Source organism: Schistocerca gregaria, chromosome 5, assembly GCF_023897955.1.
Source record: "Schistocerca gregaria isolate iqSchGreg1 chromosome 5, iqSchGreg1.2, whole genome shotgun sequence".
NCBI lineage: Eukaryota > Metazoa > Arthropoda > Insecta > Orthoptera > Acrididae > Schistocerca > Schistocerca gregaria.
Window position 1 is genome coordinate 292,528,699 of NC_064924.1, and position 26,399 is coordinate 292,555,097.

Here is a 26,399-nt window from a genome sequence, read left to right on the forward strand (position 1 = left end):
GGTCCAGTAGCAAATTTGTGGCCAAGCAACTAGTCGTTTCGCTTCAATGCGTTCACAATTTCAAATTTGTAAGCGTGCAAGCGAAGTCGTTGATGCAGCACATTACGAACTCTTGAGGGACGGATGTTTAGCTCTCGTTATGCTCGGCGAAACGACTTTGATTACCTCCTCTGAGAGATCTCTCAGATCTTCTTTATCATTTCATAAGATGCGCGTTTGCAACTAGAACCTGCTGTTTACACTCTAAAAACTTCGTCGTCTGGTGGCTCCCTCGTCAAAAAGTCTTTGGACAGTAATCTTTGATTTCGTTTTTGCACATGACACTAAGCTTTGGGCTTTCTTTTGATGTCTGTTCATTTCTGCTAAATATTTAGCACTTGAAACAAGAGTAGTCGTTTGGAAGAAAATTAAACGAAAGATGAGTTGCTTTATATGATGCAGGAAATCAAGCTGTGTAAACCTTCGGCGAGAGTACGTGACTATTACAGTTGATTTGATTAATGAAGATGTAGTATTTTTTCTACAAAATCCATAGAAAAATTCAACTTAACACTTTTCAGTTTTAACCTTATGTTTTATATGACAACTCTGCCAGACGAATGCGTGGTTCATCTGTTGTTCGAAGAATCCGATCACCTGCATATTACCTATTCTGCCGAAACCCGGTTCTTGAAGATAAGGAAACATATAATATGTGATCAAAAGTACCAGGACACCTGGCTGCAAAAGACTTACAAGTTCGTAGCGCCCTCCATCGGTAATGCCGGAATTCAGTATGGTGTTGGCCCATCCTTAGCTTCGATGACAGCTTTCACTCTCGCAGGCATACGTTCCGTCAGGTACTGGAAGGTTTCTTGGGGAATGGTAGCCCATTCTTCACGGAATGCTGCACTGAGGAGAGGCATCGATGACGGTCTGTGAGGCCTGGCAGGAAGTCGGCGTTCCGAAACATCCCAAAGGTATTCTATAGGATTCAGGTCAGGACTCTGGGCAGGCCATTCGATTACAGGGATGTTATTGTCGTGTAACCGCTCCGCCACAGGCATGCATTATGAGCAGGTGCTCGATGTTGAAAGATACAATTGCGCCAATTGCTCTCAAACAGTGGGAAGCAAGAAGGTGCTTAAAACACCAATATAGGCCTGTGCTGTGACATTGTCACTCAAAACAACGAGGGGTGCAAGCCCTCTCCATGAAACGACACCACACCATAACATCACCACCTCCGAATTTTACTCTTGGCTCTACACAAGCTGGCAGATGACGTTCACCGGGCATTCGCCATCCCCACACCCTGCCATCTGATCGCCACATTGTGTACCGTGATTCGTCACTCCACACAACGTTTTTCCTCTGTTCAGTTGTCCAATGTTTACGCTCCTTACACCAAGCGAGGCGTCGTTTGACATTTTCCGGCGTGATATGTGGCTTATGAGAAGCCGCTCGGTCATGAAATCCAAGTTTTCTCATCTCCCGCGTAACAGAAATAGTACTTGAAGTGGATCCTGATGCAGTTTGGAATTCCTGTGTGACGGTCTGGACAGATGTCTGCCTATTACACACTACGACCGTCTTCACGTGTTGGCGGTTTTTGACAATCAACAGACGAGGTCGGTCTGTACGCTTTTGTGCTGTACGTGTCCCTTCACGTTTCCGCTTCACTAATACATCGGAAACAGTGGACCTAGTGATGTATAGGAGTGTGGAAATCTCGCCTACAGACGTATGACAAGTGGTACCCAATCACCTGACCTCGTTCGAAGTCCGTGAGTTGCCCGGAGCGCCCCATTCTGCTCTCTCAAGATGTCTAATGACTACTGAGGTCGCTGATATGGAGTACCTGGCAGTAGGTGGCAGCACAATGCACCTAATATGAAAAACGTATGTTTTTGGGGGGTGACCGGATACTTTGGGTCACATTGTGTAAACCAAAGACAGTTACTGCAGTGTCTGTATTTTATAGTGTCTGTGTAGTTGATGCAAGTGTCCTTTAGACACGTATACATTTCTGGCGGAACAGCCACTGTTGACGATTTACTTCCGTATTAAATTACGAAAAATATTCAGATATTGCGAGCACGATATTACATCAGCTGTATGGTTTGCCAGAGATACATGAAAATTTGTGCCGGTCGGAACTACAACTCGCATTTCCTTATCGCGAGCATGTCAGAAAGACATTTGCATTGAACTATACAGACACTACAATAACTGTATTTCATGCTTAAAAAAAAGCAAACTGACGAGAGAAGCAGTGTCCCTCCGAATGGGGCAATTACACGAACGGTGTGTGAGCACTATGGGATGTACACATTATGGCATATGAAAGTTAGGAGGGTCAGTCCGGGAGACGTGTACGGACAGCCAAAGTGGTTACGGTGACAGGTCGCGGTAAATGGGAAATCGTGGTTGAGAGCCTGTCCGGAGCAGATATTCATGTGTCTACGGGAAAATATACAGCTGACACAATATCGTATCCGCAATATGCGGATACATTTCGAACACATTTCATAAACCAAATTGTTTTTCTCCTATGTATGAAATCACTCTTCGCGTTATTTCTTTCAGGGGAGTGGTTTCTTAGTAGATTTTGTGGGGCTCAGACTATTGTAGTAAGCTTGCTGAATCCGTAGCTCGTGTAGGAAAAGGAAGTAACTGAATCCATGTGAATGTCGTCTGTAAACGTGTAGTCTATACCTGTACGGATTGAATCGGATTAGGCGTCAACAGCTCTCTCTCTCTCTCTCTCTCTCTCTCTCTCTCTCTCTCTCTCTCTCTCTGTGCGTGCGTGCGTGCGTGCGTTTGTGTGTGTGTGAATATAAGCAAGCAGGGAGAATAGAGAGGAAGCATTGCCTGATTCCGGACCTCTCTTTGATTGCATTCCGGACCAGAAATCCCCAGTTCTGCGATAGGCTGCCGCAAAATTTTAATTAAACCGTTTGTTCGTGGTTGGGTCGTTTTGTTTCCTCTCGATGTATTGTGAGTGCATATCGTGACCAGAAATCACGTATATCGAATATCTTCTCTGGTATTTAGATTAATCGAACGAACGCTACATTCAGAGCAAGAAAGTGGTACCTGTCGAGATGCTGCATTTTAAAAGCGTCGGACTAATGTTCCGAAACAGTATCAAAGTCTTTATTAAATTTCACTATTAGTTTCGTGTTGGTAGCACGTTTTTAAAATAGATAAACCAGAAAATTATGCATGTCGTTCTGTACCATTCTTGTTACTTAGCTTTCCTCGGTCAGGCATTTTCTCTGTCTCGAGATGACTGGGTGTTGTGTCCTCCATCAGCATTTCATCATCATTGACTCCCAAGTCGCCGAAGTGGCGTCAAATAGAAAGGACTTGCAATTGGGCGGCCGAACTCCCCCGCATGCCATACGATTTACTTTTTTTTTCTTCTTCTATGACAGTTCACGTGGTAATTTATTCTGAGTTTTAGAGTATACTGAGGCCACAAAAGTCATAGGATAGCGATATGCACATATACGGATAGCGGTGGTATCGCATATACGAGGTATAAAACTGCAGTACTTAGGTGGAGCTCTCATTCGTACTGAGGTGATTCTGCTGGAACCGTCTAAAATGTCAGATATTTTTCGGTATACGGAAGAAAAATAAAGTGCATATCGAAACTCATGTCCAAAACCATAATCCACCATGCCAAGCTGCGCGGGATAGCTGCACGGTCTTAGGCGCCTTGTCACGGTTCCCCCTCGGAGGTTCGAGTCTTCCCTCGGGCATGGGTGTGTGTGTTGTCCCTAGCGTAGGTTAGTTTAAGTTAAAGTACCAGTGTGTAAGCCTAGGGACCGATGATCTCAGCAGTTCGGTCCCATAGGACCTTACCACAAATTTCCAAATTTTCACCATGGCGACAGAGCGTTGTGTTCATAGGAGACAAGGCTCTCTTCGCAGCAGCTAGCTCTTCTCTACTGGCGACCATGACAATCAGTAGCAATCACTGAATAACACTCAACATTCAAGACGTTCCTCTAAGGTCCGTGAGCGAACCAGGTGACGTTTGCTGCCGAAGCGATGGCAGGTGCCGGCGCTATGTAATGTCATTGAATGACGTTTCCGGATACTAGTTGCTACACTCGATTTTTTTCCTCAGGACACCCTCTAAAACTTTCGAAGTTTGTCACAACATTACAGGGGCACCCTGTACACTTAGGGGCCTACCTTACCGGGTTACGCCCCCACGACGCCACAAGGCTTCATTCGATCTCGTTGTGAACAGTAATCATACGTTTTGGCTCACCATTGAATTTTCTGCTTAGTAGAATCAACGACATAGCCACAGAAGCGGGAGAGTTCTGTGGTGTATTAAAACACTGTAATGGTGATTCCAGGAGGGGACCAGACGCACCTACCTTACCTCCCTCCCTTCCCCCCTCCCCCCCCCCCCCTAGCAGAGACCTTTGCCCTTTTCCTCAAGTTTCCACGTTGTAGGCGTCTCAGTAACCGTTCATATTAATGAATAGCCTTTGCACACATTCGGGTGTCGAATTTTGCCTCTGTTTCGGAGTGTTTGTGCTGCTCGCGACTGACACACTGACAGGTTGTTTCAGTGTGAGGGTGGCTCCGAATGACACATGATAGATGGGAATGCATCGCGTGTGATCTCAAGAATGGAGAGCTGAAGCAGCAAACAGCTGTCGAGCAGCTGAAGAGAAACTAATTTTGCGGAGAGCGGATGGGCAAATGTGCGTCATGCGTCAATGCTGGAGGCTTTATTTTTCCCGGCGATGGCACGCGGAAAACAGTCGCTGCTATGTTCACAGCCGGCCACTGACCTACCGACTGAACTGAGAGCAGTGCCTCGGCGTGCAGCAGCTCGCTGTTTGCTTTGCGTGATGAATTCTTTCAGAAACTGAATTAGGGTTTCCACTGAAACAACACCACGAGACGTACCGTTTAAAAATTTCAATTTTAGCAAAGTGCTAAGGGGCCTTTCAGGTAGAGTTGCTTCCTTCAAAAACATGACCTTATTGCTTCGGACGTGGTGTAAAGGCCAGCAATAAAGTTATCGTAAATACTAGTTATTACAGCTTTGTGACTTGATGTTTTGGGAACTATACGTATGGATTTCCCGAAGTAGCGCACTGGTGTGAATTACATGTGACAATTTCAGCATTGCACTCGGTAACAGATGACGACTGCTTGCAAATGTATCGGAATCGTCGGGCGGACGGATCAGCGGTGTTGATTTATAGCGCTGTCGTGAGTGTGTGAGTGTATTCGCTGTCCTATTTGGCCTTAGGATTTAAAACGATAACTGTGTCTTTTATACGGTACATTTTTACATCGCCGTCCTGCTAGGGCAGAGTCTCGACTACAGATGGCAACCCCCTTTCTCAGCTGTCCGTACAGAAAAGTACAGTGCAATCTGAACATTATAAAAGACAATTTTCTAATACAAATAGTAACTAAGTGAAAAGATTGAGAGCACAGTTTAAAAATACACAGAACCAAAAACTTTGGCATTAACTAATAACATGACTCAAAAATAGATAATTCATTTGTCGGTAAATGAGCGTATTATAGAGATATAACGAATATAAGAGATTGGAAAGGAGCAAACTTAGGAAAATGTCGTTACTTTTAGAAACACAGGTAAGCTTTTGCGCGCAAAATAAATGAAAATCAATTTCCTAAAAGATTAAAACTCAAAGAAAACAACGCAAGATAATCAACAGATTGGGAAAATGGATTTAGGAAATGCTGTGAAATGAAAGAGGAGCTAACCCGCGTAGCGATCTGAGTGGAAAGAAGCAGAAAACAGCGAGGATGTACAATGAAATGTGGAAGAACGGAAATCGAAAGGCGAAAGGCATAGGGAATATGATAGTGTAATAAAAAAATAGCTTCAAAACCATAGCAATATCAAAAAGGAAACAAGCAGAGTTAACAGAATTACAACATTTAACTCATCAAAACTTCGAAGTAAAACAGAAGTAGTATCTTATACCACCTTTTTAACAGGAAAGTAAGGAGATGTCAGTCACATAATGTAAGTTTTAGAAACGAAGAAGATAGTGTTGGCACAAAAAAAAAAAAAAAAAAAATACTGAAAATTCCAATGTTGTAGCAAAATATGTTAATAAATTACTTAAATTGGGGGGGGGGGGAACTAAGAAAGATTATATTTCAGTTTAGGAAACCTAAAGTACACCAAAAAACAAGAAATAAGAACAGTTCTGAATCCCACGTAGAGTTTTAAAGTACCGGTAAACGGAAAGGTAACAAATGAAATCTGAAAATACTGTAGAAGAGCAACACTACTGTCAATGCTCAAACTGGTGAAAGAAATGTGGCAAGAATGGCTAGAAAATAGCACTAAACCAGCCACTGAACAGAAAGAGATGTGAACAGCTGTATCTTCGTTACCTAAAAAAAATATTTTTCTGTGGTGCTTCTCAGAGAGATGGCAGGATGCAAAATTAGAATAATGTTATTCCTGATAAGGAGGGCAAGTGTTCATTTCCGATTGACATCTACACTGAAGCTGCAGAGGAACTGCTATAGGCAAGCGTATTCAAATTCAGAGATATATAAACAGGCAGAATACGGCGTTGTGGTCGGCAACGCGTATGTAAGAGAACACGTGTCTAGCGCAGTTGTTAGAACGGTTACTGCTGCTACAATGGCAGGTTGTCAAGATTTAGGTAAGCTTGAACGTGGTGTATAAGTCGGCGCACGAGCGATGGGACACAGCATCTCCGAGGTAGCGATGAAGTGGGGATTTTCCCCTACTACCATTTCATGAGTGTACGGTGAATATCACGAATCCGGTAAAACATCAAAAGTCCGACATCGCTGCGGCCCCAAAACGAACTTGCAAGAATGGGACCAACGAGGACTGAAGGGAATCTTTCAACGTGACAGAAGTGAAACCCTTTCACAGATTGCAGCAGATTTGAATGCTATGCCATCAATAAGTGTCAGTGTGCGAACTTTTCAACGAAACATCAACGATATGGGCTTTCAGAGCGGAATGCCCACTCGGGTACCCTTGACGATGTACGACACAAAGCTTTACGCCTTGCCTGGGACCGTCAACATCGACATTGGACTTTTGATGCCTGGAAACATGTTGCGTGGTCCGTCGAGCCTTGTTTCAAATTGTATCGAGCACACGGACGTGGAGGCTATGTTTTGGTGTTGGGTGTGTGCAATTGGAGTGGTATGGGACCCCTAATACGTCTGGATACGACACGTAATTAAGCATCCAGTCTGATCACCTGCATCCATTCATGTCCATTGTGCATACCGACGGACTTGGGAAATTCCAGCAGGACAATGCGAGACTCCGCACGTCCAGAATTGCTACAGAGTGCCTCCAGAAACACTCTTCTGAGTTTAAACACGTCCGTTGTTAACCAGACTCCCCAGACGTGAACATTATTGAGCATATCTGGAATGCCTAGCAACGTGCTGTTCAAAAGAGACCTCCACCCCCTTGTACTCTTACGGATTTAAGGACAGCCATGCAGGATTCATGGTGTCAGTTCCCTCCAGCACTGCTTCAAACATTAGTCAAGTCCATGCCACGTCGTGTTGCGGCACTTCTGCGTACTCACGGGGACCCTACACAATATTAGGCAGGTGTTCCAGTTTCTTTGGCTCATCAGTTTATATCCATAGAGACAGGCAGCTGTCTACGTTGGCGGCAATTGTGCTTGACTTTATTGAAAGAACCGTCCAGGCAGCCGTCTGAGGTAATTTAGGGGATCCTTGAAAAATATGGATGTGGGTAACTCTGCAGAAGTCTTATCCGTAACACCAGTACACTGTGTTAACCACGGCATGTCTTGTCTTCTTACTGAGGCAGTTGTGTAACTCCAAGTTGTACGCAGGGATTGAGGAGGGATATAATCCCACTCAGAAATTCCTGTCATCGGGAATCAAGAAAAATATAACTCTACATTCTTATTACCCGTGAAAGTAATATTTCTTTGATAGCAGTTTCAGGATTTTCAATGACATTTCAAAGCTAATAGAGAATTATTTTCTGAAGATTAACTGACTGTAATTATGAATGCTTCTTTTTTCGTATCTTAAAATTTGTCTATAGTGCATAATAAATAAATTGTGTGTATAACTGGGTATTTCCTGCACAAGGGAAAGTCGAAGCCCTAACCTAAATATACTTAATGTATCAATTACATTTCGATTGCACGCAACATAAATACATTTACTCATGTGGATATCCGTGAGTGTATCCAGTTACTGCGTTGTTTCGCTAATTTCTGTTACGCCTTACGTATAGTGATTTTCAAAGATCATCGCTGATCAGAGTGCTTGTCTTAATGAAGGCATCAGTGGGTGTGAAAAGATCTAGGTACAGGCAGTGGAATACAACTAAAAGGTTATATTTTAATTAATATAGCCTCACTGAATCATAAGTTACCTCATAAACATAAATCACTGAAAGATTGTATTGCGAGAGTTAACCTTACTGCGTCTTTATGAAAGTAAATCACATGGATCAGCAAATTATATTTTCAATTTTGTATTCGGTAGCTGTTTTCATGTTTGAATGTCACCGACTGAGTTCAGATAGTGGATGAATCGTGATTGTAAAAAGAAAATACTGACATTCATTATTTTGTAATCTAATCTTCAGTCAAATATACTGTTAGTCAAAACGACTCTTGGCTCACGATTGATCATTTAATACTGCCTCTAAACAGTAACCCTTCAGACAGAAACAACAGTTCTCTCATAGGTACCAGACGTGCATCTGCAATCACCGTGTTTAATGCTTCATCTCAATACATTTTAGGTTGCCAAGTATTAGCTTTGTCAGCTTGTGCTGGAAGGCTGTGTTTGTTTCTCTGCGAAACGGCATGTGATCTTTTTTTCTGATTCTCTGTTCTGTTGAAAAGTAAAATTCTGTATGGTTTGACACAAATGTCCCCACATGTCTCGGCAGACAGACGCACGAGAAATGGTTAACTCTCGGCTGGCGCGACGAGTAGATTTGTGTGAACTACGCGCTCTGCGACTTCAATTAGTGCACGGGGACGATCTGTGGATTTCTTCCTCTTTAATCAACCGAGGTCTTGAAATTTCTGCTGCCATCGTCGAAGATGGCGGATGAATCTTTTGGAAAGGGCCTGTATTTTTTTTTAATGTACATTACTGCGCTTGTGCCTTTCGCCAGGCTTAAGACACGGTAATGTGGCCAAGAACGCCGTAAGCTCCCAGAATGAAGCCGTTGTGCCGCAGCACAGCTTATGGAGGCACTTGCTGTACAACTTGTTTGCGCCGATCCTGAGACGTGATAGCGCCGCTGGCCCAGCCGCCTCGGCCGCCCCCGCCTTGTCCCTCGCGGCGCCTGCCTCCGCCCCCGTCTTGTAGATAAGGAAGTTTCCTCCGCTGTCTCCGCCTCTTCCCTCATCGCGCCAGCTTCTCCGCAAAACAGCGACTTCTTAACAGGGCGCTGCGTGCTCTGGTTCCCAGAGCGAGATGTTTGCCGTAGTTTGCTCTCAGACCGGCTGCAAGCTTAACTCAGCAGGCTACCTCCATTTGTAGAACAAGGGGGTGGCAAGGGGGCAGGGAAGAAGCACAAGGTCAACGATTACGTGGCGAGAGCCTGGCTATGATAGCTCGTGAGACAAGTTGCAGGGTACAGAACTGAACGCCCCCGCAGCGGCAGTACCCATCACAGTACTTTGGTATCTAAAATCAGTGAAAAAGCAGTCTAGAACGCGATGTTTATTTTTAGTAAATTGAGCAGTTTCGGCCTAGTCTTAAGCTATCTTCAGAATAGCACCATCAGTTGCAGTTGACGGTGACTACAACAGTCAGTAGACCTTAGTTGCTGAAACTTCGCGTGATACATTATCCTACTAACCCGAAAATTGGCATGGAAAATTTACCTTTTCTGCTTGCCATGGTTAATATCTTAACTATGTTTATATCAGTATCATTTAAATGTTATTGGAGTGATGACTATGTAAGTTTATCTTCCTCTGAGACGGTTGCTAACGTTTCAGTAGCGAGTTTAACCTTTTCAACTTTTCCTCAGCTGGGGGCCTTTAATAACTATTAATTTTTTTCTAAGTTACTGTGATAATTCAGCAGTGCCAACGCAGGACATTGTTTTAGTGGCACTTAACCACTTCTACATTTCATTCATATTTTGCTGTAACCTTTTATATGTTTTTAGAGGATATCTGGCATTTTAAGCGATGTGTTGTTTAACCAAGTATAATTGGCAACTAACGTGTTTATTCCGTATCCAAATGTTACAAGTTGTCTAAATTGGTGTTTTAACGATTTAGGTGCTCCTTTTAATTTTGTTGCTCTCTCTCTCTCTCTCTCTCTCTCTCTCTCTCTCTCTCTCTCTCTCACTCTCTCACTCTCTCTCTTTCTGTGTGTGTTTTACAGGCGGGCATCACTTGTTATTCTGACTAACGTAAGGATTGTTATTACTATTCGAAGGCTTCAGTTGGCTTGTTAAGAACCAACGTGTTATCTTGTTACCTGGCTTAACGCTTATTCCAGCGCCTGTGAACCTAATTATTTCAGAGATTCGTCTGCTTCACTCCCGTGTTAACGGAATTATATTTATGTGATTGTGTCGAAGTCCGCTGCTCGTGGTCTTGCGGTAGCGTTCTAGTTTCCCGCGCACGAGGTACCTGGTTCGATTGCCGGCGGAGTTAGGGATTTTTCCTGCCTCGAGATGACTGGGTGTTGTTGTGTCATTTTCATCATCATCATTCATCCCCATTACGGTCGGAGGAAGGCAGTGGCAAACCACCTCCGCTAGGTCCTTGCCTAGTCGGCGGTACAAGTTTCCCGCATCGTCCCCTACGCTCCTCGGAGTGTGACACCTCATCATCATCAATTGTGCCGAAGTAAGAGTTATTTAATCAATGGATTTAGTCATTCGAAGGCCTTAGCTGTTTGTTGATATCACAAACATTGTCGATAAAATTAATTAAGTAAATATTGTTCTATTTATTTAGTAAATGATGGGATCTGATTTCAGTATTTTGAGAAACGCTGTGTTGAGAAGATTTTTTATTCTGCAGAGGGCCATCTCGGTTAGTGAAGTTGTTTATGCAAATATCCTAGTTAAAAACTATGCTTAGTCATGGTCTGCCACCTTACCACTCGAAGCTACCCGCTTGCTCTTTGACAATCTGACCACCACACGGGACTGTCGCCGTATTGTGCACCAAGAACGTCATAACCCCTTCACATGTGCTCCTACGGTCCAAGAACAAGTAATGCACTCACTGCAATATTCTGTCATCTCACAACATGGATCAGAGACTAGCAACAGCCGTACTACGAAATTACCCTCTCATACACAGGCTGCACTTAATACCACAACACAAACGGCTGCGTCTAGAGCGACGACTACTGATGAACAGCGTTGCATTGCGTTCAATGACGAGTGGCGCTTCTCCATCACCCTGGGTGACCATTGTCGGCGGTCGCACGGAGTGGACGCTCGGTTTGAGGCGCCATACACGTTGCGCACGGCTCTCCCCGTCGGAGGTTCGAGTCAACCCTCGGGCATGTGTGTGAGTGTTGTTCTTAGCATAAGTTAGTTTAAGTAGTGTGTAAGTCTAGGGACCGATGACCACAGCAGTTTGGTCCTTTAGGAATTCACACGCATTTGAACAGTTGAACCATTGTCGGCGAGCACTGCCGACACCTGGGAAGAGTTCCCATTCTTCCAATGTTTCAGAGTGGCACACTTGTCATGGTGTGAGGAGTCGGGGCCAACAAGATGTGCAGGCCCTGTAACGTGCGTCAAAGCCCTGTAAACGTGCGTCACAGCAAATGATACTACAAGTCTTACGAGCTGCAGCATCCATCTCTGGCAGGGAACGAGTTACTATTTCTCACCGATTAATAGCTTCGAAGTTCCACATTTAAAAACAGTCAAGCTATCGATAAGGCATGACGAAGTTGAGGGCTTTAGAGAGTCAGTCCCATCTGGGCCAAGATGTGGCCAAACGCTCGAGATGTAAATCGGGCAAGACAACTAGTGTGACGTCACAAGTTCGTTGTGGGGCCCCGTATTTCTCTTCGACACCAGAGAGGAGTCATCGGATATAACTCTAGGTCATGACTGGTAGTGTTCCAGGAAACTCTGACAGCACAACAATTGGTCACAGACATCTCGTATTCTAACGTGACAGTATTGTGCTGCCATTTTTTAACTGGACAATGCTCATCCACCCATGGCACTTATTTCGATGAACTGTCTGTCTGATGCTGAGGTAGCCCTGTCAACAGAAAGAACACCAGATCTGTCCCCAACAGATGTATATGACCTTCCCGGGCATCAACTCTGTCCCATTGCCAGTATCTAGGATATCATGACCCAGTTCCAACAACTGGGGGCCAGGCTTTATGGCACCGAATCACTGCATTAATCCAGGCCAGTAGTGGTGCGGTTTTTTTAGTCATGCAGTGTATATGAATTAGGCCAACAGCCTTGCCACAATGGCAACCCCGGTTCCGGTCAGATCACCGAAGTTAAGCATTGTCAGGCCTGGCTAGGATTTTGATGGGTCACCATCTGGGTCTTCCGAGTGCTGTTGGTAAGCGAGGTGTACTCAGCCCTTGCGAAGCTACTTGACGAGCTACTTAAATGAGAAGTAGCGGCACTGCTCACGAAAACTGACAACGGCTGGGAGAGCGGTGTGCTGACCACTCGCCCCTCTGTATCCGCATCCGGCGACGCCTTAGCGCTGAGGATGACGCGGCGGCCGGTTGATACCGTTGGACATTCACGGCCTATTCGGACGGTGTTTGTTTGTTTTCCTGTGAACTGATTATGGTGCTATCTAGCACTGCTATAAATCGAGAGGAAAAATTAAGTACGATATGATGAAGCACTGAAAATACCAGGTGAAAAAGTAGTCTATGGAATACTCGGGCCACAAGCAGAGACAGGTTAGTGGAACATCTGCTGCAGCATCCACGAAAAATTAATTTGGCTCTGGAAGGAGGAGTGAAGAGGGAAACAAATAGTGGTGGTACACAAAGAGTAGAGTATTCAATAGACTTCAGAACGTTGGGTGTATTAGTTAGGTAAAGTCCGCCCCGATAGCTGAGTGGTCAGCGTGATGGATTGCCGTCCTACGGGATCGGATTCGATTCCCGGCTGGGTCGGAGATTTTCTCTGTTCTGCGACTCGGTGTTGTGTTGTCTTCACCATCATTTCATCCCTACCCGGGGCGCCGGTCGCCCAATGTGGCTTCGAATGTAATAAGACCTGCACCAAGGCGACCGGACCTACCCCGCAAGGAGCCTCCCCGCCAATGATGTCAAACGCCCATTCCCAGTTACGTAAAGATGAAGAGGTTAGCAGAGTATAAAAAGGGGTGCAGCATAAAAACAACTGAGATACAGGTGACTCGAATGTCATGAGGCTATCTTTTCAAGTCGTCCGCTCTGTTTCCGCATTCGCTCTTCATGAGTGCGATAAGACTAGAGGGTTACAAATGGCCGGCCGGAGTGACCCAGCGGTTCTAGGCGCTACAGTCTGGAACCACGCGACCGCTACGGTCGCAGATTCGAATCCTGCCTCGGGCATGGATGTGTGTGATGTCCTTAAGTTAGTTAGGTTTAAGTAGTTCTAAGTTCTAGGGGACTGATGACCTCAGAAGGTAAGTCCCATTGTGCTCAGAGCCATTTTAACCATTTTTTGGTTACAAATGTTGCCCAGAAAGTAATGCACCGCATTTTTTTCTTCAACAGTTCGTTTTGAACATAATGAGAATTAGACACACGAAAGAATTGTGATTTATATACACGTCTATTTCTCCAAGTAATCTACATCCCGTTCTATAGCCTTCCTCCAGCGCTGAACAAGGTCTTGTATACCCTGTCGCTACCGATCCTTGCCCTGCTGGCGGAGCCAGTGCTTCACTGTGTGAATCACCTCCTCAGCGTCCTCGAAATGTCTTCCACCAATGGCGTCCTTTAATGATTGAAACAAGTGGATGTCCGAGGAGGCTGTCAGGGCTGTAGGTAGGATGGGGTGACACTGTTAATCCAGTTTTGTGATGTGTTCAGAAGTCCTCAGTCTTGGGTGGGGCCGAGCGTTATCGTGTTGCAGGCAAAACATATCCTGGCTTGCAGCGGCGCCGAAGTCGCCGGAAGCGAGTCTTGAGTTTTGTTAATATGTTGACATACAGTGGATAGGCAAAATAATGTGAACAGTGATAGTAATAGGGTGGTTGTGTTTGACGGTCAGCAACGCAGCCGCTGGACTGTGCGTGTTCAGTACGCACTAGGCATGAGAGGAGAGTGGAAATTTGTGGTACGTTCTGTGGGACCAAACTGCTGAGGTCATCGGCCCCTAGGTTTACACACTAATTAAACTACGTTAAACTAACTTGCGCTAAGGACAAGACACACACCCATGCCCAAGGGAGGATGCGAACCTCCGATGGGGGAAGCCGTGCGGACCGTGGCAAGACGCCTCAGACCCCACGGCTACCCCGCGCGGCTGAGTGGAGAGTGTTTACGAGTAGTGCACTCTTCGTATTTACATTCAGAGGCCGAGATCGACAAGCAGTGAAAGACCTGACAGATTTTCCAAGACGGCAGATTGTAGGGGGGCGGTGTGCTGGGACATCAGTAACCAAGACAGTCAGCTTATTGAATGTTTCAAGAGCAACTGTTTCAACAGTCATGAAAGCCTAGGCAAAACATGGATAGACATTATCGTGTAAACGTAATAGTGGGCGCAAATCAAAACTAAATGACAGATATTGTCGTGGGCTAACACGAATTGTGTCAAAACAGCACAAAACTACGACGGCTAAGGGGACTGAAGAGCTCAATAGCCATCTTCGAGACCCCATATCTATCGACACGGTGTGCCGAGAACTCCATAAAGCGAATATTCGTGGACGAGCTTCTATACCGAAACCATTAGTGACGATAACCAACCCAAAGAAGTAAAAGCATGGTGTCAGGAGAGTAAATCCAGGACGGGTGATCAGTGGAAACACGTCATACGGCCCGACGAGCCAACGTTTTCGTTATTTCCTACATGGATCCGGGTTTACGTTTGGAAAACGCGAAAAGAAGCCTACAATCCTGATTGCTTGATTCCAGTGGTTAAGCATGGAGGTGGAAGTGTGATGGTGTGCGCGGCCATAACATGGTATTCTGCTGGTCCCATCATTGCTCTCAAAGGCCGCATTACAGCCAGCGACTATGTGAACATTTTAGGTGATGAGGTGCAGCCCAGGATTCAAATTTTGTTCCCAACAATGATGCCATATTTCAGGACGATAATGCACCCATTCACACAGCCAGGACAGTAAAATCGTGGTATGGGGAGCAAGCAACTGAACTGCTGCGTCCTCGGACTTGAACATTATCGAACTCTCGTGGTCGGTATTGGGACGCAGACACCGGGACAGATTTCCGTCTCCCTCGTCGCTACAGGATTTAGAAGAGCTTCTGATCGAAGAGTGGCATAACATTCCACTGCAGACAACCATCATTATATGCTAGTATTCCGAAAAGAATCGTAGCTGTTTGCGGGCACATGGGGGATCAAATGGCTCAAAGCACTATGGGACTTAACATTTGAGGTCATCAGTCCCCTAAACTTTGAACTACTTAAACCTAGCTAAACTAAGGACATCACACACATACATGCCCTAGGCAGGATTCGAACCTGCGACCGTAGCAGACGCGGTTCCGGACTGAAGCGCCTAGAACCGCTGGGTGACAGAGGCCGGCGCACGTGGGGGTCCAGTCCCTTATTAGTAAACTAATCCCAATTAAATGCAGGTGTTCACATTATTTTGCCGATCCTCTGTATGCTCCTGAATTAATGGTACCCCCTCTTGGCATCAAATCGATGAGAATCACACCTTCACATTTCCAAAACACGATGATCGTCACTTTACCGGTGGAAGCAGTTGGTTGGAATTTTTTTCTTCTGTGGGGAGTGGGAATGAGACCATTTCATCAGCTGTCGTTTTGTTTCTGGCTCAAAATGGTGAACCCTGACTTCATAATGTGTTGCAAAACGGGATAAGAAGGCCTCCCCCTCAGGTTCAAAACGGTGCAACAAGACACATGTTTTTTTGTGCGTTTTGTGATCCACCGTTAGATACCGCGGGACTCACCTTGCACACACTTTTGAATATCCATTAGTGGGGATAATTGCATCACACTTCCTTTGCTGATTGACACATGCAGCGAGAACTGCCGAGCCGTAATGCGTCTGTCCCCGCGAATGACAACTTCAGCTCGCTGCAGCATGTCAAGTGTGACAGCCGTTGATGGTCTCCCCGACCTCTGCAAATCGTGGAGCTCCGCCTAACGGTCTTCTGATGACGTCATCCTAAGTCAGCAACGACTAACTGTACTTCTGTCGATAGCAGATGGTCCATAGACTTTGCACAAGAGTTTGTGAATATTTCCCACAGTTGCTTTCCCTGCAGTGAGAAATTCAATGCTTATAACGTACTTCACGTACAGACGCCATTTTGAAAGTCATGTAGCTACGCTATGTGTCGGATATTATTAGATTAGTTCTTTTCCATAGATCATGAATACTACACTTCGTAATGATGTGGAACGCGTCAGGTTAATAAAAGGTGTCTATACAAGATATTACATTACACAAAATATTACATGGCACTAAATGTTTTTAATAATTTTGTTTTTGGTGGGGTTGGGGAAATTACCCACTTACTATATCCAAAAATCTATTGAGTTGAAGGAGTTGTCATTAAGAAATTCTTTTAATTTTCTTTTAAATGATATATGGCTGTCTGTCAGAATTTTGTTGCTATTAGGTAAGTAACCAGGCTTTTGTGGCAGCATAATTTACCCCCTTCTTAGCCAAGGTTTCTCCTATGTTGTAGCCATGAACAGTGCCATTACGTTTGAATTCGTTCGGATTGTTAATGAGAAATTTCATAACTATATATATATATATATATATATATATAGTGAGGCTACAGTGAAGATCTCTAGCTCTTTAAATAACTGCCTGCAGGATGATCTTGGATGAGCTCCAGCAATTATTCTGGTTACACGCTTTTGTCACTCTTTTACTCAGTGATGAGTTACCCCAGAATATGATGCCATACGAAAGCAGAAATGAAAATAGGCGTGGTATGCTAATTTACTGAGATGTATATCGCCGAAATTTGCAATGACCCTAATAGCGTAAGTAGCTGAACTCAAACGTTTCAGCAATCCTTCAGTGTGTTTTTTCCAGTTCAATCCCTCATCAATGCATACACCTAGTCTGATCGAAGTCTATATCTATTAATGGTGTCATTCCATTTACTATGTGGAACTGTATGTACTGTGTTTTGTCAAAATTTAATTAGAGCCCATTTGCACAGAACCACTTAATGATTTTCTGACAAACATCGTTTACAATTTCACCAGTTAATTTTTGTCTGTTGGGTGTGAGAGCTATACTTGTATCATCGGCAAAAAGTACCAGCTTTGCATCTTCGTGAATATAGAATGGCAAGTCATTTTTAAGAACAGCAGAGGACCCAAGACTGAACCTTGCGGCACCCCATTCTTGATTGTTCCCCAGTTTGAGAAATCACAAGTTTTTTTTTCATATTATGTGAACTGCTTATTTCAACTTTCTGCACTCTTCCAGTTAGGTATGATTTAAACCATTTGAGTGCTGTCCCATTCATACCTCAGTACTTGAGCTTATCTAGAAGTATTCCATGATGTACACAAACAAAGCCTTCGAGAGATCACAAAAAACCGCTTCGGATGACTTCCGGTTACTAAGAGCATTTAATATTTCATTAGTGAAAGTATATATAGCATTTTCCGCTCAAAAACCTTTCTGGAAACCAAACTGACATTTTGTTAAAACTTTGTTTTTACAAACATGTGAAGCTACTCTACAATACATTACTTTTTCAAGAATTTTGGATAAGGCAGTCAGAAGAGAGATCAGACGTATCCCCTTTTTTATGCAGTGGTTTAACTGACAAACATGGCGCACTCACTCAGGAAACTTCAAATAATACATAGATAACGTTTCACACTCGTAGAATTATTTTCGGCTGAGCAAATGCGGCGCATTATTTTCTGGGCAACCCTCAAAATAGGGCAGAAAATCTGTAATATCGACTAAAAGTACCCTCCGCCACGCTCTGTACAGTGACTGCCGGAGAGACCCAGGAATGGCTCTTTCCGCACGCAGCGCCGCGGGCGACCACTTGTGGGCCGCGCCTCCCACAAGCAGCGGCTGGCTGCGACCGGCTCGCCGCCCGAGGGAGGCGCCGCTGTGTGGCGTGTCGATACCGGGACGTGCGCCGGCAGCTCCGCCCTTGGGGCCTTCCGTAATCTGGCGCCGTATCGCGGCGCGCCGGCACGCGAGCACTGCTTCGCGGAAACTCGCAATCTGCACAGCCGGGCCCTGCGTTCCGTACCTCCTCCATTTAGATAGTTTCCATCAGGTGGCAGCCAAATCTATTCTCCAATGCAACTCGCATGAAAGAAGGTGGATAAGCCGTTCGAAACCAATACCCTCAAAGAAAATAAGTCTGTAAAACACTTGACAGGCACGAAGGAATCATCCAAGGTGATGACTGAAAGCTATGCGACCAGGTCTGAACTCACCATTCAGCTCTTCTCTGCTACAAATTTCCGCCTCTCTGTGTACAGCCGTACTGTAGGTGCAACCACAACGGAGGGGTATCTGTTGAGAAGCCAGACAAACGTGTGGTTCCTGGAGAGGGGCAACAGTCTGGATGATTGACTGATCTGGCCTTGTAACACTAACCAAAACGGCCTTGCTGTGCTGGTACTGCGAACGGCTGAAAGCAAGGGGAAACTGCAGCCGTAATTTTTCCCGAATGCATGCAGCTTTACTGTATGGCATGGAGAGCTGTATCAAACCGGTCTCAGGACTGAAGACCACAACAACTTGTACAGCCAAATAATTCCTTTCACTATACACAGTAAATTCTTTGCAGGGAAGTGACGTGGAATGCACTCTTCTTTACCACGCAACACGAAGATACAAACCGACTAAAAGCTCTAACAGGCCGCACATAAGGCCCCTTATACCTTTATTCTTCATTGCCGCATCCACATTCGTGACGCTGCCTGCCACTGTATTGCCTGCATCTCTGCCTATTCTAAATTCTGGAAATTTCTTCAAATGCTAGCAATATCAGCACTCCGCCTCTGTTTGAAAATACCGTAAACTGAGGTTACTAGACCCCTGGTGTGCAATTTGGACCCAAAACAAAAAAATTGTTTTAAATCAGTAATGGGTGTGCTGTAATGCACGTACACAACTGATTGGCCATTTCGTCGACAGGTAACAGCACTAGCTAGCGCCCAGTGCCCTCTGCATTGCCTCTGCTTTTCGCGCCTTCTCACAGCTAACGTTGTATTGTTGTGTAGCGAAACCAAGGATTTTCGCTGCCGGAAAACTTCCACTTTCACCGCGGTTTCCACTGGAGTTGCATGCAAGGTAAAATAAAATTGACATTTCATACAGGTTCCTTAACAAAATAACTATTGTTCTAATTATGTAGATAAAGAACGCCTAGTAAAATTGATATATTTGTGGAACAGTGTGCTTATAACCTAATAATGGGGTTACTTGGACCCCTGCCCTGATAGAAGAATATCGCAAATTTTAAAGATTTAGGATATCGGATTTATTAATGGTTTTAGACTATCATGTGGTACTAAAGTGTTCGTCCTGGTTCCTCAAATTCTAGTGATCGAGATGAGTGCTTGGAGGCGAAGTTTTTATTTTCGACTAAATGTGTTAGTAATAAGCGGAATACAGGGTGCGGAATTAATTTAGGGGCGTCTAGACACCTCAACAAGAACAACCATCAACAGGATTAGTGTTGCCACAACTTAACAAATAGCCTCTAGTCCCTAATGTTACAAATAGCCTCTAGTCCCTAATGTTAGAAATAGCCTCTAGTCCCTAATGTTAGAAATAGCCTCTAGTCCCTAATGTTAGAAATAGCCTCTAGTCCCTAATGTTACAAATAGCCTCTAGTCCCTAATGTTACAAATAGCCTCTAGTCCCTAATGTTACAAATAGCCTCTAGTCCCTAATGTTAGAAATAGCCTCTAGTCCCTAATGTTAGAAATAGCCTCTAGTCCCTAATGTTAGAAATAGCCTCTAGTCCCTAATGTTAGAAATAGCCTCTAGTCCCTAATGTTACAAATAGCCTCTAGTCCCTAATGTTACAAATAGCCTCTAGTCCCTAATGTTACAAATAGCCTCTAGTCCCTAATGTTACAAATAGCCTCTAGTCCCTAATGTTACATCAGTGCCCATTCCCAACTGGCCATGATTGATTGGCTAATGGAGATGGGTGCCTTCTATAACTGCTTACACAACATTACTGATTTAAGTAGTTTATTAATAATACTTCATTGAAAAACAAGTCGTAAAACATAAAACTTTGAACATAGCTGCTAAGGTTCAGTGACTGTGTCAGTTTTATATTAGAACAAATAAGCCCTCGGTCACAAATATTAAGTCATAATTGACCAGGTTTCGACGCTACTATGAGAGTTGCAATCAGTGTTCACTCAGGTACGAGAAGTCCTTAGCGGCTCGCCATCTTACCTTATTTACATTTTTTTTTTAGAATGTGACTGCTTCTCTTTCCAGTCAGTAAACACTTTAGTTTATTGATATCTTATATACCTATTATGTTTTAGAACAGTTAGTTTAATTCTGAAGACGACGCTCATAGTAGCGTCGAAACCTGGTCAATTTTGACTTAATATTTGTGACCGAGGGCTTATTTGTTGTAATATAAGAGTCTTAAAACACTTAGCCGGCCGTTATGGCCGAGCGGTTCTAGGCGCTTCAGTTCGGAACCGCGCTGCTGCTACGGTCGCAGTTTCGAATCCTGCCTCGCGCATGGATGTGTGTGATGTCCTTAGGTTAGTTAGGTTTAAGTAGTTCAAAGGTTAGGGGACTGATGACTTCAAATGTTAAGTCCCATAGTGCTTTGACCCATTTGAACCCCCATCTGCCCGCAAACAGCTACGATTCTTTTCGGAATACTAGCATATAGTTCTAAGTGTAGGGAACTGATGACCGCAAACGTTAAGTCCCATAGTGCTCAGAGCCATTTGAACCATTTTTGAAAGGCTGGTTAAATAACTGTTCCTGTGATTAATCGGGTAATAAATCGTCAACCAATAACAGTAGCAAACAATATCACTTTCAAATAAAAACGTACAGAATCGTAATGGTAGAAAGGTACCTTACAAACTTCAAAATTCACTTTCATTTTTCAAGCAGATATAATATACAATCCAAAACTCACAGCATATTTGTCAAATTCCAGTATTTATAGCCGGCTGAACTAAAGCGCAGAATTGGCATTGACTAATCCTGATAACAGAAAATTATGTTCACAAATAAGTCATATAATAACTTCATGAGAACGCCCATCCGGCATTGGCCAAACTTTTACACAGTCGTAAATTCCGTTGAAACGTGAGAGTTACTGCTCAATTTCCACACAGCTAAGTAAACTAACACCGCAGAAGCCACTGAAGGTTAATACACGTACGGTATTCAACTGCTTTCTTCTCCTGTATCATGACATCCTTATTGTGGGCGAACATGTCACAGCATAGCGTGTTCAGTTTGGGCCCACGCTGTGTTGTTTATCTGCCGTGGCAAAACACCCACAAACGACATCGGCCGCAGCTCGCCGTAAATTGCGTCCATACAATTGCAGAGCCCACGGCTTATCGTTTCGCAGCAGCGTTGAATTCCCAAGCGTCTGGGTTTCACCAACAGTTCATTACAACAGAGTGCCAATATTATTAATGCACAATTCGGACCATCCGGACCCCAACACACTGCCGTTCTGTCCTCGCTCGGTACTCTCTAACGCTACACTCCTCGTCGCCAGAGGGCCACTCGCCGCAAACTCGGCGCCAAAGTATCTCTGGCGAGGCCAATATCGACCTTAACACTCGCGACCGGAACACAATCCTGCCGAAAATCGGGATAACAGAGACGTATATTTCTAAATCGCTCTCCCAGAAATCGGTTCCAGCTGCAGCTTGCCTAATGGCTACCAGGACCAACAACGCTGTCATAATCTACTAAGAGGTTTAACCTTATAGTAAAAGTTTAACAAAATTACACAAGTGCTACAATTACAAACTGTGCGTTTTTCGCGGGACACGGTAACTGACAGCTGACAAATACCTGAACCAAATGCATCTAGTATATCAGAATGAGACCACTTAGCGACTTCAAACTTTATCCATGATTTAAAAACTTCACAAAAATTTTCTCGCCGACACTCCCCACAAAACGACGAAAGAAATAAAAGTTCATAGTTTATAACATTTTTGACTGTTCATGCAGCTATATTTCAACAACAGGCAGTGCATTTTAATTACTTCTTTACTGCCGACTCAACTTTCAGTACACTTGCAGGCAGCATCCACGTATACCACTGCATGTACCTGTTAAATTATGACATTGTACAACTCACAGTTCTGGAGATGTGATGTCATAAATATTGAGATGCGTGAGTATCTAGGTTTTCCTAAAAGTGGAGCGCAGATTACATAGATTATATTCATGCATTGTTTCACAGTGAAAGCATTTAGCGACATCCAACAAACTTTAAGTATAATTTCAAACCATCCTGAATTTTTTTCTCGTTTTCGTGTTTGAAGTCAAATATTTATCTCATTAACCCAATTACGAAGCTTTAACCTAACCTAACCTAACCTAACCTAAGACTGTTTTGTGCATGAATGTTCGATTCCTTAAGGGATCGGGGTACTAGTTGACAACTAATATAAGTAATTTACTAGTCGGTAAATAATATAAAACTAAGAACAAAGTGCTAGTATTAAAAAGGATTATTTATTTAATCGTATGGCTAGTGACATATGTCGTGGAAAACTTTGTTTTAAACTCACTTCTGAAACATAGTATAATTACTGTCATTGTTTCCTCGCTCTACAGATTGAAGAGTAGGGGCGAAATTCTGCGTCTCTGTCTTACAACGTTTTTGATCCAAGAACTTCCTTGTTGGTATATCGATCTTATTGTTCCCTATCTCTTGCACATATTCTCTACCTACAGCTGACGCCTACGTTTCACAGGTTGCTGTTTCTATGTGGACAAATCATATTAAGCTATCTTGATTTTTCTTTATCCTTGTTTCCATTATCGAAAGCAGAGTCACAATTGCCTCTCCACTACCTTTACCTTTCCGAAAGTTATACTAATGGTTATCCAACATATCATCAGTTTCCGTTGGACCTCATAAGTGGGAAGAAATCACCCTAGGACTCTTTACCCGGAAACAAAAAGCATCCGCAACTCGCTACCCTACGTGCAGGTCGCAGGCAGCCAGGGCTCTCGTATTACGCGGTGCGCCTGCTCTAGCGGCGACCTCTGTCCGACACCCGATACCGTTAGCTGCGCCCAGAAGTTTACTTTTTCAGCGTTGGCACCGACGTCTGTTTCTATCGCAGCTACATAGCCTGTCATTAACAGGCGTTTAGACACTGCTTTTTGTTTGCGATAAGATCACCCTATGCCTTGAACAAAAACGATAAATATCTACCAGCAGGAGTGACCGAGCGGTTCTAGGAGCCTCAGTCTGGAACTGCGCGACCGCGACGGTTGCAGGTTCGAATCCTACCTCGGGCATGGATGTATGCAATGTCCTTAGGTTAGTTAGGGTTTAAGTAGTTCTAAGTTCTACGGGACAGATGCCCTCAGATATTAAGTCCCATAATGCTCAGAGCCATTTGAACCGTTTTGGAATCAGGCCGGGAATTTAGGCAGGCCACCATGTCAGGAATGCTACTGTGCATAAACGATTACCTCACAGATTCTGCTTATTTGAACCATTTGAACCTTCACCAAAACAGACGAAGCAACTATTCCAGAATTCGAATCAGCAATAGCTGCCAACATCAGTTACTTGGAAGTAAATGTCTTCGGTGCATCAAAGGTAAGTCTTCATGTCCAGGTAGCATACAGTAGGTTAAAAAATGGTTCAAATGGCTCTGAGCACTATGGGACTTAACATCTGAGGTCATCAGTCCCCTAGAACTTGTAACTACTTAAACCTAACTAACCTAAGTACATCTCACACATCGATGCCCGAGGCAGGATTCGAACCTGCGACCATAGCGGTCTCGCTTTTCCAGACTGAAGCGCCTAGAACCGCTCGGCTACTACGGCCGGCAAAGTAGGTTCCTTTCAGAGTATAGCGAGTATTACGTACAGGGTATTCAAGCTAATTCTGTGTTTCTAGATTTCCAGAAGGCTTTTGGTACCGTTCCTCAGGGGAGACTTCTAGTCAAACTGCGTGCCTGTGGAGTATCGCTTCAGTTGTGCGACTGGATCCGTAATCTCTTTCCCGAAGAGTTACAGTACGTAGTACTCGACGAAAAATTATCGGGTAAAACGTAAGTGATAATTGGCGTTCGCCAAGGTAGTGTTACATTCTCCCTGCTCTTCTTGGTTCATATAAACGGTTTAGCAGATAATCTAGCAGCCTTATTTGATTGTCTGCAGATGATACTATCATTTACCGCCTAGTAAAGTCATCAGGAGATCAAAACCAATTGCAAAATGAATTAGACCCGATATCCGTTTGGTGCGAGATGTGGAAATTGTGCCTGAATAGCGAAATGTGTGAGGTCATACACATGAGTACAAAAAGAAATCTCTTAAATTTCCGATACAGAATATATCAGACAAACTTAAATGCAGTCAAAAAATGGTTCAAATGGTTCTAAGCACTATGGGACTTAACATCTGAGGTCATCAGTCCCCTAGACTTAGAACTAATTAAACCTAACCAACCTAAGGACATCACACACATCCATGCCCTAGGCAGGATTCTAACCTGTGAACGTAGTAGCAGCGCGGTTCCGGACTGAAGCACCTAGAACCGCTTGGCCACTGCGGCCGGCTAAAGGCAGTCAATTCAACTAAACACCTAGGAATTGCAACTGGAATTGACGATCACATTGATAATATTGTGGGGTGGGCAAACTAAAGACTGCGTTTTATTGGGTGAACACTACGATGCAACAGGTCTACTACAGCGATTGCCTACACTACGCCTATCCGTCCTCCGGTAGAGTGCAGCTGTACGGTAGCGAATCCAAACAAGATTGACGGAGGACATCGAGAAGGTTCAGCTCGTTTTTTAGCATCGCGAAATAGCGGAGAAAGCGTCACGGATACGATAACCAAGTTGGGGTGGCAATGGTTGAAACAAAGGAATTTTGCCTTGGGATGAGATGTTTTCACGAAATTTCACTCAACAATCGAACGCGAAAATATGTTATTGGCGACACTCTACAAAGGAAGAAATAATCATCATAATAAAATAAGAGAATTCAGAGCTCGCTTAGAAAGATATAAATGTTCATTTTCCTCGCACGTTGTTTTCGAGAGTGGAATGGTGGAGAAATACTTTGAAGGTGGTTCAGACAACCCTCTGCCATGTTCTCAAGTGTGGATTGTACAGTAGTCATGTAAGTGTAGATGAAGTTGTGCCAGGTTTGTGGTCTTCCAAGATTGCAGTTTGTCGTTCCGCGATGTTGCTCCTCACGTTGGTAGTGATCCCAGGACTTCCATGTGAATTTGGGATCCATAGGTTCAAGAGGGCCGTACTAACGCCACGCAGGATGTCCACGGCCACACGAGACGAGCGACCGAGACGTGTTGTTCGTTCAGCCGTGCAGGATCGCACAGCTCCTTCACGTCCCTTAAGTCATAAAACTGGGTTGTTTGGAGCGAGGGACGTGCGCCCACGGACAGCGCGACGAGGTATGAAACACCACGGACTCACAGCTCGACGACCGTTGTTGCGACTTTTCGTGACGCTGCAGCACAGAGAGGTGCGCCCAAAGTCGTACGCCCGAAATATTTTCACCGCCGATGATCGTCACATGGCCCCTCCTTTCAACCATCGTACGAACATCGAAATACCAGATATTGAGGTAACGAATTGCGGAGTAGAAAAGCCGCTACAATCGCTTAGTAAAGGAGAATCACCAGGAGCAGTTGAAATACCGTTAAGGTTTTGCATAGATTATGCGAAAGAGTTTTCTCCCTATCTAGCAGCATATTATCGTAAATCACTGGAGCAACGAGGGGTACCTAGCGATTGGAAAAAGGCGCAGGTCATTCCCGTTTTCGAAAAGTGTCTAAGAACAGAGGCACATTATTATATATTCACATCGTTGACTTCACTGGACTCGCGTTCGGGAGGACGACGGTTCAATCAAGCGTCCGGCCATCTTGATTTAGGTTTTCCGTGATGTCCCTAAATCACTCCAGGCAAATGCTGGGATGGTTCCTCTGAAAGGGCACGACCGACTTCCTTCTCCATACTTGC

The 26,399-nt window shown here is 44.3% G+C and overlaps 1 protein-coding gene and 1 pseudogene across 13 annotated transcripts in view; both read left to right on the forward strand.

Annotated features, from left to right (window-relative positions):
- LOC126271885 (dystroglycan 1) overlaps window positions 1-26,399 on the forward strand; it is a 960,129-nt gene that overhangs the window by 376,837 nt on the left and 556,893 nt on the right. The window lies entirely within an intron of this gene.
- Window positions 12,463-12,581, forward strand: LOC126274459 (5S ribosomal RNA; annotated as a pseudogene).